At 46.6% G+C, this 20835-nt stretch overlaps 1 long non-coding RNA gene across 1 annotated transcript in view; it reads right to left on the reverse strand.

Moving 5' to 3' along the window:
• LOC138672310 (uncharacterized) overlaps positions 1–18418 on the reverse strand; it is a 34706-nt gene extending 16288 nt beyond the window's left edge. Inside the window, exons 1-3 of the long non-coding RNA XR_011319703.1 lie at positions 18306–18418; positions 9062–9162; positions 8446–8589 (exon numbers count right to left, since the gene is read on the reverse strand). This is a non-coding gene — a long non-coding RNA (uncharacterized lncRNA). The remainder of the gene's footprint in view (positions 1–8445; positions 8590–9061; positions 9163–18305) is intronic.
• Between the last annotated feature and the right edge of the window lie 2417 nt (positions 18419–20835).

The raw sequence follows: 20835 nt of genomic DNA on the forward strand, positions 1-20835 counted from the left end.
ACACCTCTGGCTGAGATGCAGTACCTCTGTGGTGACTGGATCCTCAGGAGCGCCACAATAGGACCCCTAAAGTACCTCCCCCCTCTTCCACTGATGGGTTAGGTAACACAATGCCAGCAAAAGTATGCAAAAAGGTGTACTTTAGGGATGTCACTTTGTAAGAACTGTGCTGCATCTGTAATGCAAACCCTGTCCCTAGGGTTTTCCTTGTCTTCCTAGCAATCACTGCTCTTCCTGGACAATCCCTGTCCCGTCCTGGCAATCACTACTCTTACAGGACAATCCCTGTCCCATGTGTGCCTTTTGATCAACCAGCTTCCTACCATTCTCGTTGTCTGGCTTCAAAAGGAAGAGGCAAAAGACTCACTATCTCAGCTTCTCCTAGTCCCAGCATAGGCCCCCAATCCTCTTCAAAATGGCTACCATTCAAGCTGGTGACCGCCTGCGTGCCACTCAGCCTGGGGCCCCTTCATGCCGAAGCAACCTTATCTCCACAGCTATCAGACTGTCCTTGTTCGCTGCTGCATCACAACTCCCATCTAACCAGGAAGTCCTAGCCCTATACCCTACTGCTCTACACTACACACCTCTGTAACTCTTCCTAGCTGGAAAACCCCTAATGTTAACTATACTATCCTACACTCTCATTCCTTATCTCTAGTATGCCCTCACTATTCTAATCCCTTACTCTGTACATAATACATTGTAGGGATTTCACTCACTCAGGTGCGACGGCTGACACTCAGGAGGCGTGTTCCTTTAAAAGTTCACAGGGTTTATTACTTCATAAACCACATGGCAAAAATAACAGAAAACAAATAGCCTTTTGCTCAGGAAAAGAAAAACAAGTGTCCAGTCCATCAGGCTCAGTCCTGGACCTTTAACACACTCTGGAGGCTAGCACCTCCACACATATCCACTGTGTTAAGCATTAGGCTTTCTTTTATATGTCTAACCACACCCAGAACTTATCACATGACCAGACATGTGGTTGTGACATCACCACAGGTCCTGAAACACATATAGGTAGCTATGGTTACATCACAGCAGCAAGCCATCTATGTGACACATATCTCCCGTCGAATAGACACCCTTTAGCCACGCTACATACCTCCCCCCTCTGCCTAAAGCTGTGGGGCTTGGCACTTTCCCCCACTAGACAAGGGATTCTTGACAGGGCATCAGCATTACCGTGCAGCTTTCTGGCTCTATGTTCCACATGGAAACAGAAGTCCTGCAGGGCTAAGAACCAACGGGTGACCCTAGCATTTCTACCCTTCGTTTCCCTCATCCACCTAAGTGGGGCATGGTCGGATATCAGTCTAAATTTACGTCCCAGCAGATAGTACCGTAATGTGTCCACCGCCCACTTTATGGCCAAGCACTCCTTCTCTACGACTGAGTAGTTCTTTTCAGATGAGGACAGCTTCCTACTCAGATAGAGAACAGGATGCTCCTCCCCATGTAGCTCTTGGGAAAGGACTGCTCCTACCCCAACATCTGAGGCATCTGTCTGAAGGATAAACTCTTTCTTGAAGTTTGGGGCCATCAGAACGGGTTGCTTACACAGAGCCTCTTTCATCTCTTGGAAGGCTAACTCTGTTTCTTCGGACCATTTAACCATTACTGATTTTGTCCCTTTTAGTAGATCAGTCAGAGGCGCAGCCATCGTGGCGAAGTTTGGGATGAACCTCCTGTAATATCCCACGATTCCCAGGAAGGCTTTACCTTGCTTTTTGGAAACTGGTTTTGGCCATGTTTGAATTGCCTCAACTTTACTGATTTGGGGTTTTATTTCTCCATGACCCACTATATATCCAAGGTACTTAGCTTCTTCTTTACCCAAGGCACACTTCTTCGGGTTTATTGTAAACCCCGCCTCTCTTATAGCATCAAACACCGCTTGGACCTTTTCCAGATGACTCTCCCAGTCCGGGCTAAAGATGACGATATCATCCAGGTACGCAGCAGCGTATGCCTTGTGGGGTGCAAGGATTCTATCCATAGCCCTTTGGAAGGTGGCCGGAGCTCCCTGTAGGCCAAATGGCATCCGGACATACTGGAAGCATCCATCTGGTGTTGAAAATACCGTCTTCTCCTTGGCTTCCTGTGCCATGGGGATCTGCCAATACCCCTTCGTCAAATCCAAGGTGGTTATGTACCTGGCGGGCCCAAGCCTTTCGATGAGCTCATCAACGCGGGGCATGGGATATGCGTCGAACTTGGAGACCTCATTCAACTTTCTATAGTCGTTGCAAAATCTCCACTCCCCATCAGGTTTTGGGACCAGGACAATTGGGCTCGACCAACCACTCTTGGATTTCTCAATGACTCCAAGCTTCAACATACGCTCCACTTCCTTGGAGACTACTTCTCGACGGGCCTCAGGAATTCTATAGGGCTTCACGTTCACGCGCACATGTGGCTCTGTCAGGACCTCATTCTCTATGACCTTCGTGTACCCAGGCAACTCAGAAAACAGGTCCCTGTTTTTCTGGAGTAACTCCCGACACTGCTGTTTCTGGGTCTTCGATAGCGTCTCCGCTATAGTAACCGCTCCAACCTCACCTTCTGGGTTGCTTAACAACGATGGAGTTACTGTCGGCTCTCTATCTTGCCACGGCTTGATGAGGTTGACATGGTATACTTGGAATGGTTTCCGTCTTCCTGGTTGGTGAATTTTATAATTTACTTCACCAAGTTTCTCGACAACCTCATACGGCCCTTGCCATTTGGCCAAGAACTTGCTTTCCACCGTCGGAATTAACACAAGAACTCGGTCTCCCGGATTGAACTGCCTCACTCTTGCAGACCGGTTGTAGACTCTGGCCTGAGCTTCTTGTGCCTGGAGGAGGTGTTCTTTCACGATAGGAATCACCTTTGCAATCCTCTGCTGCATCAGGTCCACATGCTCAATGACACTTCTGTGGGGCGTGACTTCGGCTTCCCAGGTTTCCTTGGCTATATCCAGGAGTCCTCGCAGATGTCGGCCATATAGAAGCTCAAACGGTGAGAACCCTGTGGAGGCCTGTGGAACTTCACGAATGGAAAACATCAGATAGGGTAAGAGACAATCCCAGTCTCTACCGTCTTTCTCTATAGCTTTTCTCAGCATGCTCTTCAGTGTCTTGTTAAATCTCTCAACAAGGCCATCTGACTGGGTATGGTACACCGAGGTCCTCAACTGGGAGATTTTCAGGGCTTTGCATAATTCCCTCATCACCTTGCTCATGAAAGGTGTCCCCTGGTCAGTCAGGATCTCCTTCGGCAGACCTGTCCGGGAAAAGACATGAACCAACTCGCGAGCTATACTCTTTGAGGAAGAATTTCTCAAGGGAATTGCCTCAGGATAGCGTGTGGCATAATTCAGGATGACTAATATATACTGATGGCCCCGGGCTGATTTAACTAAGGGACCGACCAAGTCCATGGCAATTCTCTCGAATGGCACCTCAATAATGGACAGTGGCACAAGGGGGTTCCGGAAATGAGGAGTGGGAGCAGTTAGCTGACATGTAGGGCAGGACCTGCAATAGTTCACTATTTCCCGGTGACACCCAGGCCAATAGAACCTCTGCTCAACCCGTTCCTGCGTTTTTTCCACCCCTAGGTGTCCACCCAAGATGTGTGAATGGGCCATGTCCAACACCTTCCGTCTATATGGACCCGGCACTACCAACTGCTCTACCAACTCCTCCCTTATTTTTATGACCCGGTACAACAACTCCCCACTCATTAGAAAATGGGGAAATCTTGTGCCCGCCCCTGGCTCCTGTACCACCCCGTCAATAACTGTGACATTATTAAAGGCTTCCCTTAGAGTGGGGTCCCTATGTTGGGCAGTCCCAAAATTTTCACCGGTCACCTCTAACTCCAGAATGTCAGATGCAGGGGACACTTCCTCCTCATCCCCAACCAGAACACAAAAAGGAAACCTGTCTGACTCTGGGTGTGGCGATACCTTTTTAGGGTTAATTGGTTCCTTACTCTTGCTAGCGACGTCAGAACCCTTACCCCATAACTCCCAAAACAAACAGAAATCTCGACCAATAATTATAGGGTGCAACAAGTCCCGAACGACGCCAACTTCATGGGACTCAGTGCCACACGCCGTTTCAATATCCACCCTGGCCATAGGGTAGTCCTTGGCATCACCATGTATGCACCGCACGCCAACCTTCTTTCCCGGGAGCAGGTGGAGAGGGAAAGTGGCCGTCACCAGGGTCACTAAGCTCCCCGAGTCTAACAGCGCCGTTACTGCTCAACCGTTCACCTTTACAGAACACGCTTGAGGCCCCTCGTTGGGCGGAGAGTTTACACTGCAGGCTGGATATGCATAGAATGAACTACGGCGTCCCATGCTGCAGTCCATCTGCTCAGTGGTCTGGGAACAACGGGCAGCTATATGTCCTGGCCCGTGGCACCTCCAACAAATAATATCACCCGTAGGGACCTTGGGCACCACCTCCCCCGCCCTTTGTGACCTTGGACGCGCCACCCCTTTTTGGGACTCAGCTCCCTTCTGGGACCCCCAGTACGGCATGGGTTGCCTCCCGGAGGAGCCTTCCAACCCTTGGTATCTCTCAACCAGTCCGATCAGATCGTCGGCATTCTGGGGATCACCCTGGGCAACCCAAGTCTGTATGGACCTCGGGAGGGAATGCACAAACCGATCCATCATCACCCGTTCTACCATCTGTGCAGGCATAGAGGACTATGGCTGCAGCCATTTCTGGACCAGGTGCAACAGGTCAAACATTTGGGAGCGAGGCGGTTTGTCCCGATGATAGGCCCAGCAGTGAACTCGCTGTGCCCTAACAGTCAGTGTCACCCCCAAACGTGCGAGAACCTCGGATTTCAATTTGTGATATTCCTTGGCATCCTGCAAGGTCAAATCATAGTACGCCTTCTGAGGTTCCCCCGTCAGGTAAGGCGCCAATACCTCTGCCCATTGCTCTGGCGGAAGTTTTTCCCTCTCAGCGACCCTCTCAAACACCGTCAGGAAGGCCTCAACATCATCCCCGGGAGTCATTTTCTGCAATGCGCGTCTTACCGTCTTCCGGACGTGGGTGTCATCAGCCAGACCTGTGGTTGGGGCGCTCATCTTGCCCTGGATGGCGGTTGCCAGAAGCTGCATCTGCTGCCGTTGCTCCTGCTGGTTCTGTTGCATCTGCTGCCGTTGCTCCTGCTGGCTCTGTTGTATCTGCTGCATCAACAGCCTGTTGGTCTCTTGCTCCTGTGACTGCAACAGCCTGTTGGTCTCTTGCTGCTGTGACTGCAACTGGACCAAGTGTTTCAGCAGTTCCTCCATTTTTCCCGGCAATGCTTGCTGGCTTACAACAGACTTGACCCAGGACATCCAATAATAGACTTATATCTTCGCTGGGAACACTGCCCGCACGTCTACCACCAATTGTAGGGATTTCACTCACTCAGGTGCGACGGCTGACACTCACGAGGCGTGTTCCTTTTAAAGTTCACAGGGTTTATTACTTCATAAACCACATGGCAAAAATAACAGAAAACAAATAGCCTTTTGCTCAGGAAAAGAAAAACAAGTGTCCAGTCCATCAGGCTCAGTCCTGGACCCTTAACACACTCTGGAGGCTAGCACCTCCACACATATCCACTGTGTTAAGCATTAGGCTTTCTTTTATATGTCTAACCACACCCAGAACCTATCACATGACCATACATGTAGTTGTGACATCACCACAGGTCCTGAAACACATATAGGTAGCTATGGTTACATCACAGCGGCAAGCCATCTATGTGACACATATCTCCCGTCGATTAGACACCCTTTAGCCACGCTACAACATATACATTCATATTGCAGTAAATGAACACATTAACATTTGTAAACGCTATGGAACCGCATGTAATACATGTGAATAATGTCCAAATAGGGGGGAGGCATATGATAATCTTTATCATCTTCTTACACATCATTTACACAATACGACGGATAAATAGTGATATTCTCCCTGACATCTTATATTTTTTATGTCAAACCTAAGAGTAGTCATGGAAACTAATGTAGCTTAACTGTAATAGGGCTGTTTGGTTTCGGTTAAAGTGTCCAGCATTTGGTAGATACCATAATGGGAAATAAAAGGATATCTATAGATAAAGGAATACATTTGATAGGTTTTGCGTCCACCTTGGGGGGGAAGAGGGGGCGGTCGCACCGGGCCCTGTGCTCTGAGTGGCCTACCCATAGCTACACTACTGTTAACTGTATGGGCGTGGGCTGCGCGCCCATACATTTAAATTCTGCGGCAGAGGTGGAGACTCAATCTCCCTGCACAGCCACTTGGCCGCTATGGGGCCTGTGAGCCAGTGCCAGCACTGGGCTTCCCGCCTGTCATTTCAAATTCAACTGTATTGGCATTCCTTCTCTGCATCTGATGTCACTGACGCAGACACTGACAGTGGGTATGATGACATCATTACTTGGCGCCCACTGTCCTAAGATGTGTGGGAGCTTGGGGGAGCAGCAGGGGAACAAGGGGAGAGAAGAGTATTGTATTTATTTACTTTTTTATGGAGAGCGCATTATACTGTATGGAGGGCTATGGGGAGTGCATTATACTATATAGAGTCTGTCTATGAGGAGTGTATTAAACTATGTAGAGTCTGTCTGTGGGAAGTGTATCAAACTATATAGAGTCTGCCTATGGTAAGTGCATTATAGTATGTAGAAGCATATGGGGAGTGCATTATGCTATATAGAGGCCAATGAAGAGTGCATTATACTATATGGAGTCTATTTAGGGGGCCATCATACAGTGTGGGAATTACAGCGAGGGGGCCATCATATAGTGTGGGAGATAGTGTGGGGGCCATTATACATTGTTGGTGCCATCAAACAGTTTGAAGGCTTCTAAGGGGTCAGTATACTGTGTGAGGGTACTATACAGTGAGGGAGCAATATATTATGTATAAGAGAGCATTATACGCTGTAGAGGAGATCAGTACAAGGAGGAGACTCGAGTCGAGACATTATTAAATGTTAAGTCGGCACTTATTGTTATAGGGGAACTCAGGTTATTGTTACTGTCAAAGGGGCACACAGAGGCATTTACTTTCTAGGGAGCAAAATGTGGGCACTGTTTTCTAGGGCACTTGCAGACAGCAATAATATCTTCTAGAGAGTTGTTTTACTGTTTAGAGGGCACAGAGAACCACACAGTAGATGCCGTAATAGGGACACTTGACACTGATCTCTCCTTCAAACCACATATCCAAGCCCTTTCCACTTCCTGCCGACTTCAACTCAAAAATATTTCCCAGATCCTTACATTCCTCAACCAAGAATCTGCAAAAACCATAGTCCATGCCCTCATCATCTCACGCCTTGACTACTGTAACCTCCTGCTCTGTGGCCTCCCCTCTAACACTCTCACAGCCCTCCAATCTATTCTAAACTCTGTTGCCCGACTAATCCACCTGTCCCCCCGCTATTCCCCAGCTTCTCCCCTCTGTCAATCCCTTCACTGGCTCCTCATTACCCAAAGACTCCAGTTCAAAACCCTAACCATGGCATACAAAGCCATCCACAACCTGTCTACTCCATACATCTATGACCTCGTCTCCAGGTACTTACCTGCATGCAACCTTCGATCCTCACAAGATGTTCTTCTATATTGCCCTCTTATCTCCTCCTCCCACAATCGCATGTAAGATTTCTGCCGCGCATCCCCCATACTCTGGAACTCTCTACCACAACCTATCAGACTCTCGCCTACCGTGGAAACCTTTAAAAAGAACCTGAAGACATACTTCTTCCGACAAGCCTACAACCTGCAGTAACCACCGATAGACTAAACCGCTGCACAATCAGCTCTTTTTATTATGTATACCCCTCCTCACTAGTGTTGAGCGATACCGTCCGATACTTGAAAGTATCGGTATCGGATAGTATCGGCCGATACCCGAAAAATATCGGATATCGCCGATACCGATATCCGATACCAATACAAGTCAATGGGACATCAAGTATCGGAAGGTATTCTCATGGTTCCCAGGGTCTGAAGGAGAGGAAACTCTCCTTCAGGCCCTGGGATCCATAGGGATGTGTAAAATAAAGAATTAAAATAAAAAATATTGATATGCTCACCTCTCCGGCGGCCCCTGGACTTCACGCTGCTAACCGGGAGGCTTCTTTGTTTAAAAAGCGCGCCTTTCGGACCTGTGAATGACGTCCCGGCTTCTGATTGGTCGCGTGCCGCCCATGTGACCGGCACGCGACCAATCAGAGGCCGCGACGTCATTCGCAGGTCCTCAATTCCTAGAATTAGCAGTTTTGTGAAGGAGAATGACGTCGCGGCTTCTGATTGGCCGCGTGCCGGTCACATGGGCCATTAGACTGCAGACCATATTGGAACCATAGTGCTGATGGGATGCAGTCAATATCACAAATAAACATTTACATCCAGGTACCTTATAGACTACATCTTCTCTGGAATCATCTCTTTCTTTTCATTTCCATCTTATCTAGATGCCATTATGACTTTTCACATTCACAGGTTATCTCTGCAGACCTCCCTCTTCACTGGTATCTGCAGCACGTACCCAAACCGTGTCCTTAAAAATACAAGTGTTATTAAAAATGCCGTCTGCATATAATGATCTTTACCCTAAATAAGCATCCTATGGTATGTGGCCTCCACACGGTCTGCCTTAATGAGCTATAACTCCCACATTGTCTGCCATTATCAGCTATAAACACCCCACTATCAGCCCTTATGAACCACAGCCTACACCATGGTTGTCCTCTCTCTAATTTTCCATTAAACTTTCTAGATTGGGGAAAATACCGTAAGTATATGATACACTGCCAATTTTCCAAGTTTTCCTACTTAAAAGAATGGAGAGGGCTATATATTTAATTAATACAATTCACCTGTGAGAGAAGAAAACAGAAAATCCCATTGTATGATTTTTGAATACTCAAATTTAAAAGATCCTGGGAAAAAAGAAGGGAAAATTGGGACCGCTATCCAAGCATAATATTAAAAGTGTAACATCAAAGTGTGATTTAAGTGATTAAACTCACCTCATGGAGTTGTGCAAACAGGCACAACTCTAAAAGGAACGTGTCTCCAATATGGATCCCTGATGATGGTTTGCTGCCAGAGAGGTTGCTGTGGACGATTTCTGGGAATGGTTCCAAAGTGAGAGGTAGAGCAAAGAAACAGAAGACCAGGTTATAAGGCACTTCCACTCAGACGCATCGATGATCCAGAGGTATGGATGGATTGAAATTTTTTAATTAAATTTTTAATTTTGAAAACCTAGCAAAAAGTTGCTTGATAACATACTGTACACGTTGTGTTTATGTTTTATTACGTTTTTAAATTTTGTCATATGTTAGTAGCAACCTTTTGCTAGGTTTTTAAAATTAAATTGCATTTTATTGCATGAAATAAGTACTATATATACTCGAGTATAAGCCGTCCCGAGTATAAGCCGACCCCCTAATTTTGCAACAAAAACTTATTGACTCGAGTATAAGCCTAGGGTGGAAAATGCAGCAGCTACCGGGAAATGTCAAAAATAAAAATAGATACCAATAAAAGTAAAATTTATTGAGACATCAGTAGGTTAAGTGTTTTTGAATATCCATATTGAATCAGGAGCCCCATATAATGCTCCATGCAGTTCTTTATGGCCCCATAGATGCCCCATATAATGCTCCATGCAGTTCTTTATGGCCACATAGATGCCCCATATAATGCTCCATGCAGTTCTTTATGGCCCCATAGATGCTCCATATAATGCTCTATGCAGTTCTTTATGGTCCCATAGATGCCCCATATAATGTTCCATGCAGTTCTTTATGGCCCCATAAGATGCCCCATATAATGATTCATGCAGTTCTTTATGGCCCCATAGATGCTCCATATAACATTGTGCCTCATGTAATGCTCCATGCAGTTCTTTATGGCCACATAGATGCCCCTTATAATGCTCCATGCAGTTCTTTATGGTCCCATAGATGCCCCATATAATGCTCCATGCAGTTCTTTATGGCCCCATAAGATGCCCCATATAATGATCCATGCAGTTCTTTATGGCCCCATAGATGCTCCATATAACATTGTGCCTCATGTAATGCTGCTGCTGCTGCACTAAAGAAAAAAAAATGACATACTCACCTCTCATCGCTGCCCGCTGCTCCTCAGCGTCCCGTCTCTCTGCACTGACTGTTCAGGCAGAGGGGCGGCGCGCACACTAATACGTCATTGCGCCCTCTGACCTGAACAGTCGCGGAAGATGGGGCGGCGGTGGAACGAGGAAAGGTAAATATGAAATACTCACCTGCTCCCGGCGCTCCTGACACGGTCGCTGCATGTCCCACTGTCTACGGGCATGGCAGCTTCTTCCTGTAGTGAGCAGTCACATGGTACCGCTCATTACAGTAATGAATATGCGGCTCCACCCCTATGGGAGCGGAGTCCATATTCATTACTTTAATGAGCGGTACCAGTGACCGCTGAACAGGGGAAGAAGCTGCCGCGCCAAGAGACCGTGGGACATTCAGGGACCGCGTCGGGAGCAGGTGAGTATTTGACAGTCGTCGCTACCCCTCACCTGCCGACCATGACTCGAGTATAAGCCGAGAGGGGCACTTTCAGCTGAAAATCTCGGCTTATACTCGAGTATATACGGTATTTGATCACCTACCAACCAGCAAGAATTCTGGCTCTCACAGACCTGTTCATTTTTTTTAAGAAACCCTACTACTCTGTTACCTGTATTAATTGCACCTGTTGGAACTCGTTGCCTGCATAAGAGACACCAGTCCACAAACTCAATCACACTCCTACCTCTCCATCATGTCCAATAACAAAGAACTGTCTAAGGACACCAGGGACAAAATTGTAGAACTGCACAAGGCTGGGATGGGCTACAGGATAATAGGCCAGCAGCCTAGCTAGAAGGCAGCAACTGTTGGTACAATTATTAGAAAATGGAAGAAACCCAAGATGACTGTCTACCTTCCTCAATCCAGGACTCCATGCAAGATCTCGCAAAGTGGGGTAAGGATGATTCTGAGAAATGGCAGGAATCAGTCCAGAACTACATGGGAGGACCTGGTCAATGACCTGAAGAGAGCTGGGACCACAGTCTCAAACAATACTGTTAGTCGTACGCTACGTCATCATGGATTAAAATCCTGCAGGGCACACAAGGTCCCCTTACACACGCCAGCACATGCCCAGGCCCATTTCAAGTTCACCAATGACCATCTAAATAATCCAGAGGACGCATGGGAGAAGGGCATGTAGTCAGATGGGACCAAAATAGCACTTTGTGGTATCACCTCCACTCGTGTTTGGAGGAAGAAGAAGAATGAGTACAACTCCAAGGACACAGTCCCAACCTTGAATCATGGTTAAGAAAACATCCCACTTTGGGGTTGCTTTTCTGCAAAGGATACAAGACAACTGTGTAAGGAGGTGGCGGGGACACTCAATTGCCTTCTCTCTCCTATACACCAAGGATGTGTGTCACTGATGGTTCACTAGTGTTTTATATGGTAATGTCATTGTTATATGTTGTATCCCAAATGTGCGGTTTACTAATGTTCTTGCAATGTGTTGTATATGTTCTCTTAATGTTTTACTCTGTAATGTGAATGCATTTGTACATTTTTAGCTTAGGGATAGACAGCTAAGGGAAACAGTTGGGAGGAGTTAAAAGAGGGATGGTGCAAAGCCTATGGACTTATAGAAGGCACATCCTTCTCTTAGGACAGACGCCCGGGCACTTTGCCAAGGGCAGTACATGCACTGTAGTGAGGACAGAGGATTCCCTGGTCAGGGGGAATGTAGGCTGCCCCAGCTTGATGGACAGTGTGGACGAACACTGGCTCAGCGGGATCAACCCCAGTAGAAATACGAGGTTCGGGACCAGGACAGGAGCTGATGTCGTACAGTTTATTGAAACCGCAGGGAAAGAGCATTGTCTTGTTTGCACCATGTTCAGTAAAGTATTGCCGTTGGAATAGAACTTTGGATTGTGGTGTTTTCCTGAGATTTCGTCCCTTGCCTCCTGAATGACTGTGAGCTGAAGATAACTGACTGTACCGCAGAACTGGGACTTCACCTGTTATTTTATGTGCATGGGGCCGGGGTGCTCACTGTGACTTAGTAGACTCGCCCACGACTACCACCCTGTGCCACCTTGTTACAACTACACTGTATTGAAGGGAGATTGGATGGGTTCATGTATCATGAGATTTTTGCCAACAACCTCCTTCCCTCAGTAAGTGCATTAAAGATGGGTTGTGGCTGGGTCTTCCAGCATGACAATGACTCAAAACACAGCCAGGGCAACTAAGGCGTGGCTCCGTAAGAAGCATTTCAAGGTTCTGGAGTGGCCTAGCCAGTCTCCACACTTGAACCCAATAGAAAATCTCTGGAGGGAGACGAAACTTAATGTTGCCCCGAAACCTGAAAGATCTACACATAGGATGGAGCTATTTATCTTGTGGAGACTTCCTCCAGGAATTGGAGGCTCGGCCCCTGTAGTTCTGGACCAGCACTTCAGCAGCCCTGGCAGCCTGGTCCTCCTTTCTTCAGCCTCCTGCACAGCCCATCACCTCATGGCCCCCCACATAGCCCCTCATCTCATGGACCCTCTGCACAGCCCTTCATCTTATACCACTTATACCCTCCCTTCACATGTCCCATCTCAACTCCCACCCTGCACAGCTCCTCATCTCATGCGACCCTGCACAGTCCCTCTTCTTATTGTCCCCATGCACAGCCCCTCATCTCATGCCGCCCCTGCTCAGCCCCTCAATTCATACCCCTGCTGCACAGCACTTCATCTCATGACCCTCCCTGCAAAGCCTCTTATTTCATGGCCCCTTCGCACAGACTTTCATCTCTGGGGCCCCTCTGCACAGCCACTCATCTCAACCCTCCGCTGCACAGCCCTTCATCACATGGCCCTCCCTGCACAGTCACTCATCTCTTTGCCACCCTTCACAGCCCCTTAGTTTATGGTACCACTTGCACAGCCCCTCATCCATTGGCCCCTCTGCACAGCCCCTCATCTCATGGCCCTTGCACAGCCCCTCATCTCATGAACCCCCTGCACAGCCCTTCATCTTATGGCCCTTGCACTTCCCCTCATCTCATGCCGACTAGCACAGCCCCTCATCTCATGCCCCCTTCACAGCCACTCATCTCATGTTCCCCCTCTGCACAGCTCCTCATCTCATGCCCTCCCTGCACAGCCCCTCATCTCATACCCCCTCTGGACAGCTCTTCATTTCATGCCCCCATGTACAACCCCTCATATCATAGACCTCCTATACAACCCCTATTCTCATAGTCTCTGCACTTCCCTCATCTCATGCCACCCCCATGCACAGCCCCTCATCTAATGATACACCCAACACAGCACCTCATCTCATGCCCCCCTGCATAGCCCATCATCTCATGACAACCCCTGCACAGTTTATACTCACCTAATCCCGGCTCCCCATCCACTATCTCCTCTGTGCATAAAAGGGTGCTTGATGACGCAATGACATCCCACCATCTAACGTCCCCTGCTTCTGCCTTCTTCTGCAAGACATAGCCCAGAAGTGACTGAATACAGCTAGTCTGCTCCTGTATTGGCGGCAGCACAGATGTGAATACAACTGAGTGCAGGGAGGGAGCAAAAAAACTGGCATTTTCCCATATATATATATGTATTCTTTGTGTATATTTCTATTCTATGTAGTCTATTCTAATCTGTCAGTGTAATTTTACTGTACACCACACATAAATTACCGGCTTTTCCCGGCGCCTGACCTTTCCCGGCGCCTGCGCACTGCAGTACTTTGCTCTGCCCTCAATAGGGCAGATAAAGTACGCCTGCACAGGAGCCGTGGCATGAAGCAAAGAAGAGGATGTCATTGTATGAAGATGGGACGCGCTGGACCCGTACCGCGACGCCCATCGGACCGGACCGCATCGGGACCGCCCCTGGGTGAGTATAATCTAACTCGTTTTTCTTATCTTTCAGGTTGCATCGGGGGCTTATCTACAGCATTACAGAATGCTGTAGATAAGCCCCTGATGCCGGTGGCCTTAGCTTATAGGCGAATTTTGGGGTGACAGATTCCCTTTAATTCTAGTCATTGCTCAACAATAGCCAGAAGTGCAACAATTGTGACTACAAAGTTGGTAGTCTCCCCCCCCTCAGGACTTGAAGAGTATGGGGTCCCAATGGTCCCTTTGGACTGTAAAAGAAGAGCAATACTACTAGTGGCTGGTGAAACCAGGGGGTCCTGATAAAGCTTTTTCATTGAGATCCACAAGCTTCAAGTTATCATTGGCAATGGTATTACATTATTATAGATTCTACCTGCTAGTAATAGAATAATATTTCTGGATTCTACTTTTACTTTGCCAAAAGAATAACTTAAGACTCGCTTTACTGCTAAAACAAGTTGAACAATAATCATTTCAGATTTACGGTGTAGTAAACCTGTATAGGCATTAACGCTGCATATCATAGAGAACATTACTGACGTGTTTAATTCCATGTGACAAACTTATACTTAACTCCTAATGCTTTGATTTGGCAATGCAGCAATAAAGGTTTAAACCCTTAGAATTTTTTTATATATACGGTACTTATAAAGGAGCAGTGTTTTTTTTAGAAAGTGTTGCTGACAGTTTTTGGAATAGGTATGAAAGTTAACATGGCACAAACACATATGCCATATTTATAGAGCATCCGGCCTCCATTCCTTGCAGATGACATTTTTTTTAGGTTTAGGTGTGGTCTACTTTTCCATCGACGTGCACAAGATTTACAATGCATTTGTAACATTTTCCAGTGAAATTCTGTTTGCTAACCTATGCCAGTTTAGGCCTGTCATATCCAAATTCATATTCCATTCTTATTTTACAGATATCTTACCTGGACACATATGTTCGGGGCTGCTTAGGTTTAAATGAATAGATTTAAATGTCCATGTCTTCCTGAATTGAAGTAACTCAGTGTGCCAACAATGAACTTTACGCAATTTTGAAATGGGGAGTAGTCTGAAAACAAGAAGGTTTAGACTTTCCAATAAGGAATCCCCAGGTTTCGGCACCCAGAGAAGTCTTTGTTACCAATGATTGCCATGAAGTGCCAAAACAATGAGCGGAATTGTAGTAAGGAGACAACAAGTCAGTGCATGTACTGTTCAGTCCCACATGGTGCATGGGCTAAGGTCAGGACAAATTGGAGATAATGAGACAATACTGCATTTCCGAAGTGAAAAAGGTGTCAAGGTTCACCAAATGAGGTCGATCCTCTAAGCAAGGGGTCTCAAACACGCAGCCCGCATGCAGCCCCTCAGGCTGTTTCATGCGGCCCGCAGGCACGTGAGCTCCCGTAATGATGTGGCCAGGTCCAGGGGACGTCAACTTCAACACTTCTCTACAATTGAATGTGCGTCCGCAGACGCACATTCATTTGAAATGTATCGCGGTGCAGAGACCAGCTGCAATACCAATAGCAGCCTTCAGCCAATCAGAGGCCAGGAGATGAAATTGACGTGTCGACAGCGTATGACGTCACTGCCATTTGCGGTCTCGGCTGTGAAAGAAGAACAGGATGATGTTTGCTGAGGGAGCGGAGGATAGGTGAGAAGGATTTTTTTAAATGTGTATTATCAAGAGCGACATAAAGGGTATCATTGCTGCTATATGGGGACCAGGCTGGGGGATGTGGCTGCTACATGGGGACCAGGCTGGGGACATATCTGCTGTATGATGACCAGGCTGGGTGGACATGCTGCTTTATGGGGACCATGCTGAGGGACATGACTACTATATGGGGACCAGGACGGGGGACATGGCTGCTATATGGAGACCTGGCTTGGGGACATTACTATAGGATAGTGACTATTATGAGAACAGTATTGCTATATGGGAGTCAGGATCGAGGACATTACTACAGGATATGGACCAGGATGAGGGACATTACTGCAATATGGGGACCAGAATGTGGAACATTACTGCAATATGGGGATACTACTGCAATATGGGACCAGTATGGAGGACTTTGCTACTGCATAGAGACTAGAATGGGGAACATTATTGCAATATGGGGACTACAGGATAGGGACAGAACTACAAAATGGGGACCAGGATGGGGGATATTATGGCAAACTGGGGACCAGGATGAGGGACGCTACTGCAGGATGGGGGACAATACTATAGAATGGGGAAACAACTACGACATGGGGACCAGGATGGGGGACATTGCTAGAAGATGTGGACCAGGATGGGGGACGTTACTGCAAAATTAGGACTAGGATGGGAAACATTACTGCAATATGGGGATCGGTATGGGGACATTACTGTAATATGGAGACCAGGATGGGGACATTACTGCAATATGAGGACCAGAATGGAGGACATTACTACAGAATAGGGACATAACTACAAGATTAGGACCAGGATGGGAGACATTACTAAAAGGTGTTTGCCAGAATTACTACGTATATGGTGCTAATTGTAAGACTATTTTATATACAGTGGGGCAAAAAAGTATTTAGTCAGTCAGCAATAGTGCAAGTTCCACCACTTAAAAAGATGAGAGGCATCTGTAATTTACATCATAGGCAGACCTCAACTATGGGAGACAAACTGAGAAAAAAAAATCCAGAAAATCACATTGTCTGTTTTTTTAACAATTTATTTGCATATTATGGTGGAAAATAAGTATTTGGTCAGAAACAAAATTTCATCTCAATACTTTGTAATATATCCTTTGTTGGCAATGACAGAGGTCAAACGTTTTCTGTAAGTCTTCACAAGGTTGCCACACACTGTTGTTGGTATGTTGGCCCATTCCTCCATGCAGATCTCCTCTAGAGCAGTGATGTTTTTGGCTTTTCGCTTGGCAACACGGACTTTCAACTCCCTCCAAAGGTTTTCTATAGGGTTGAGATCTGGAGACTGGCTAGGCCACTCCAGGACCTTGAAATGCTTCTTACGAAGCCACTCCTTCGTTGCCCTGGCGGTGTGCTTTGGATCATTGTTATGTTGAAAGAACCAGCCACGTTTCATCTTCAATGCCCTTGCTGATGGAAGGAGGTTTGCACTCAAAATCTCACGATACATGGCCCCATTCATTCTTTCATGTACCCGGATCAGTCGTCCTGGCCCCTTTGCAGAGAAACAGCCCCAAAGTATGATGTTTCCACCACCATGCTTTACAGTAGGTATGGTGTTTGATGGATGCAACTCAGTATTCTTTTTCCTCCAAACACGACAAGTTGTGTTTCTACCAAACAGTTCCAGTTTGGTTTCATCAGACCATAGGACATTCTCCCAAAACTCCTCTGGATCATCCAAATGCTCTCTAGCAAACTTCAGACGGGCCCGGACATGTACTGGCTTAAGCAGTGGGACACGTCTGGCACTGCAGGATCTGAGTCCATGGTGGCGTAGTGTGTTACTTATGGTAGGCCTTGTTACATTGGTCCCAGCTCTCTGCAGTTCATTCACTAGGTCCCCCGCGTGGTTCTGGGATTTTTGCTCACCGTTCTTGTGATCATTCTGACCCCACGGGGTGGGATTTTGCGTGGAGCCCCAAATCGAGGGAGATTATCAGTGGTCTTGTATGTCTTCCATTTTCTAATTATTGCTCCCACTGTTGATTTCTTCACTCCAAGCTGGTTGGCTATTGCAGATTCAGTCTTCCCAGCCTGGTGCAGCGCTACAATTTTGTTTCTGGTGTCCTTTGACAGCTCTTTGGTCTTCACCATAGTGGAGTTTGGAGTCAGACTGTTGGAGGGTATGCACAGGTGTCTTTTTATACTGATAACAAGTTTAAACAGGTGCCATTACTACAGGTAATGAGTGGAGGAAAGAGGAGACTCTTAAAGAAGAAGTTACAGGTCTGTGAGAGCCAGAAATCTTGATTGTTTGTTTCTGACCAAATACTTATTTTCCACCATAATATGCAAATAAATTGTTAAAAAAAACAGACAATGTGATTTTCTGGATTTTTTTTTCTCAGTTTGTCTCCCATAGTTGAGGTCTACCTATGATGTAAATTACAGACGCCTCTCATCTTTTTAAGTGGTGGAACTTGCACTATTGCTGACTGACTAAATACTTTTTTGCCCCACTGTATAAGGCCAATTGGTAGACCAAAAAAAATTGTAAAAAAAAAAAAATTCTAAATGAAGTAGGAAAAAATATTTTTCTACTAAAAATGCTGTTTTACATACAAACTAAACTAAAATAAACAAAACAAAAAAAGTGCACTAAAAAACTGTCACTAACCTTGCCGGTTCCTGATCCTGCAGTCACTAGTAGTTCCTGCATGAGCTGAGATAGCCCTAACCACAGACTGGAGGATAGCAACTTAGACCTATGCTGCTTCAAAGGCTGACAAGTGCTTCATGTTACTCCTAAAGAACCGGAACAGCAACTTTATCAGGGTTGTCATAAATGAACTACAGAACAGAGAAAAAACTAAGGAAAACATTGGACAATCCTCAGGCAGAGAAAATGCCCAAACCTGAGGATCTCCACAGAGCAACAATGAAGCAGGTCGGAGATGAAAGTACAAATTACATGAAGAAAGAAAGATTGAAAACTTACTTCGGACCCTGTCGAACCAATCCAGTAAATTTACCTTAGGCTCCGAAGACTGTTTTGGCTGATGTTGCCGCTTGATGTCTGTCACCTCCAAAGACAAGGACCGCAATTGCACAGTGTCCATGACGGCTTCTCAGCGCTCAAAAATTGAGTGGGATGGTGATAATGTTCTGATTGTGTAGCAACACACTCTGCAAAAATAGGTAACACACTAAATACTGCCCCTGACTCTGTCAGTTTCTGCACAGACTAGTGATTTTGACCCCGCCATCTCTAGTGGCTCCTGCTTGAGCTAAGATAACCCTGACCACAGACTAGAAGATGGCAACTTGGACCTATGCTGTTTAAAGGCCAACAAGCGCTTCACGTTCCTCCTAAAGAGCCAGAGGGCAGAGTAGAGTGAAAATTATCAACAGAAGGGAAATTGTGCTGAAAAAGAAAGAGAATGAGTAATACAAACCATGAAATACAAAATAAAGGAATCAGTACAGCCCTCTACTGGTTTTACAAAAGAAGGAAGACTTTGCGAAGAGACTGTTTTGAATACAGCACGGAAGGTCTTGCTTTCTAACGGACTTGCAGACAGAGAGGATCTGTACTACCTCAAAGAGACTTGGTTCCCTCTTAAAGGGAATGTTCACATGTTGCACTCAAGTATAATGTTGCCTTAGGAAAGTTAAAGAATTCTAATAATGTTGAGATTTAGAAACGGTTGATAATGTTGCTAGAGATTGAGGACAGGAAAAGTTGAAAGTGAACCCGTAGGGTTTAGAGAGTCCTCCTGAGAACCATAGAAAGATGGTTAGTTACATTAACAGAAGAACAGATGACAGTAGGACTAGACAAGGAGCTGGGCGGCCCTGAGTTTGCCTTGTAGTGTTTTATAGTAAGCCTTTAGTGGGTTCAGTCTATACGCCCTTAAAGGAGAAGTTAAATTATTGTTCAAGCATTTGCACTTAGTAGAATACCCGGCTGGGTAATAGGAATTATTTATAGTCTGTAAGAGTGTTATTTAAAATATCTAAACTTGTTTTTGTTTGTAATGTTCAAGTGTTCTCACCTCCCATAAAGGGAAGCATTGTTATATTTATTTGTTCCTTGCATTTCAATAACTTGCATGACTTTTACTAACATGTATTGTTGTTCTTCTTCCCAGTCCAGGAGTACTGGATTTAACCGGGGGGTAGTGCAGCGCCCCAGAGATCTGGTCGTTGCAGTAACTTCGCTCTGCCACTAAAGGGAGTGATGGTACGTCTGATGGCACTAAAGGAGTTCTTCTGACCAGGTATCACCAGCACACATTACACTTCACACTCCGGCCACTAGGGGGAGCAAAAGGTTTTATTTATTAGGCCACTCCTCACACTGGTAAAACTAGGGGTTGGATAGGAAGTTAGTCAGAAGCTGACTGGGTTTTGTTCAGGCAACATCCCATGGCAGGGGGTGTTGCGGGGGAAGATTCAGGGGGGTCCCTGTCAGGCGTGGGAACCTGGCAGGTACCTACCGACAAGGATAGAACGTTACGGAGCCGCGCCTGCGCTATCTGCGGCGGCATCCAAAGAAAGGACACGAAGGGAAGGATATTGTGGACAGTGAGAAACTAGATCAAAGCACAATGAAGAGCCAGTAGGAGTCATGCCCGGAGAATGGCAACATCCTACTGAGGCGCGTAGCCGGTGCCCGGAACACCGAGGAAGTAACTGACTTTATGCCTTACTTCAAATACCGCAGGACAGTTAATTATAAGTTGGCTGTCTACCTTACATCACCTAAGCAGACATAGGGGGAAACGCGTGGAAAGGGGCATCTCTAGGGTCCCGGAAGAGCTCCGAGCCTTCCCGTCAAACGGGTGCATCCTAGCCAGAACAAACCTGGAGGACGGAGAATAGAAAGAACTAGAAAGAACTGGAACGAACGAGAACAGAAGTTTTGAGGACTATCCCGAATGCTCAGCAGGGAAGCACTACAACACACAGGCGCTAGTGGTAGGCCACGATTTCCACCTGCAAAGCGAACTCTGGATGTGCCTTCGGACCGGCCGGTCTCAGACAGCCCTGTTAACCGTGCTCTGGATTGAGGATCCTGAAGTCTTCAGTAAAGAGGTAAAGAGACTGCAACCTTGTGTCCTCGTTATTGACTGCACCTTACACCATCGCCATCTACATTATCGGGAAGCCCTGGGGACATACTTTACCTGTGGGAAGGTATGCCA

The sequence above is a fragment of the Ranitomeya imitator genome, chromosome 3, assembly GCF_032444005.1.
Source record: "Ranitomeya imitator isolate aRanImi1 chromosome 3, aRanImi1.pri, whole genome shotgun sequence".
In the NCBI taxonomy this organism is placed as follows: domain Eukaryota; kingdom Metazoa; phylum Chordata; class Amphibia; order Anura; family Dendrobatidae; genus Ranitomeya; species Ranitomeya imitator.